Raw genomic sequence first — 916 nt, 5'->3', positions numbered from 1 at the left:
TATCGGGGGACCAATATCCGGCAAAAATATCTTTTTTAACCAAGGTTGTATTTTTCAAAGAAATTCGTATATTTGATTTAGATTGAAAAATAAAACAAAACAAGGAATTGTTTGAAATGCTTGCAATGATTAGGAAAATGAAAAAGTTTTTCTAATTAGTTGAGAGAGCAATCACATGATTAAACAGGGCAAACTGTTCTATCAACATAATTGTTATTTCCGTGAATTGGAGAGATCGTTTCGTAGAGCTCTTACGAGGGTGGACTTATTTGCAGTCACAATGGAAGAGTGGGCAAAATTGCACGGAGTATGTATTTGGTGGCATTATTCGGGGCATATATTCTCTAAGTGTTGCATTATAGTGAAGCACGAAGAAGGGTGGAAATATCGTTACAATTTCATATCCGGTACAGTGGCAACTTGATAAACAGCATTGATCAAAGTATGTTTCATGTTGTTTCCAAGGAAAAATCTTTTATCGATATTGTAATTCCCATTTTTTTGTGTATTCATACGCGATTCATCTGGAATATCCTCGACTTCGATGCATTTCAGAGGGTTTCTTGGCGTTATTAGCTCGAAAACGGAATAACAACGAGGAAATAAATTGCGAATCATTAAAATCTTCGATATTTCTCAATATATAAAATATTCAATTTTTTGTCACAGTGAAATCACATTTTTAAGGAAATAGTATTCAGAAGAACGTTTAAAATGTATTTAAGTTTCATGAAATTTCAAGGGTTATTTAATTAATTAATTAGTAGCAGATAAACGATCTTCAAATTAATACCACGTAACGTTTCCCTTTCGCTCGATATTATTTCGTTATTTTTAATCTCTCAAACGTGGATTTTTCTGTTGGAACAACGCTTTTACGGATTCGACGGTCACGAGAGGCAGAGTCTGCTTGGAA

This window comes from Habropoda laboriosa, unplaced genomic scaffold (assembly GCF_001263275.1).
Source record: "Habropoda laboriosa isolate 0110345459 unplaced genomic scaffold, ASM126327v1 scaffold346, whole genome shotgun sequence".
In the NCBI taxonomy this organism is placed as follows: domain Eukaryota; kingdom Metazoa; phylum Arthropoda; class Insecta; order Hymenoptera; family Apidae; genus Habropoda; species Habropoda laboriosa.
Note: the sequence above shows the minus strand (reverse complement) of the source record.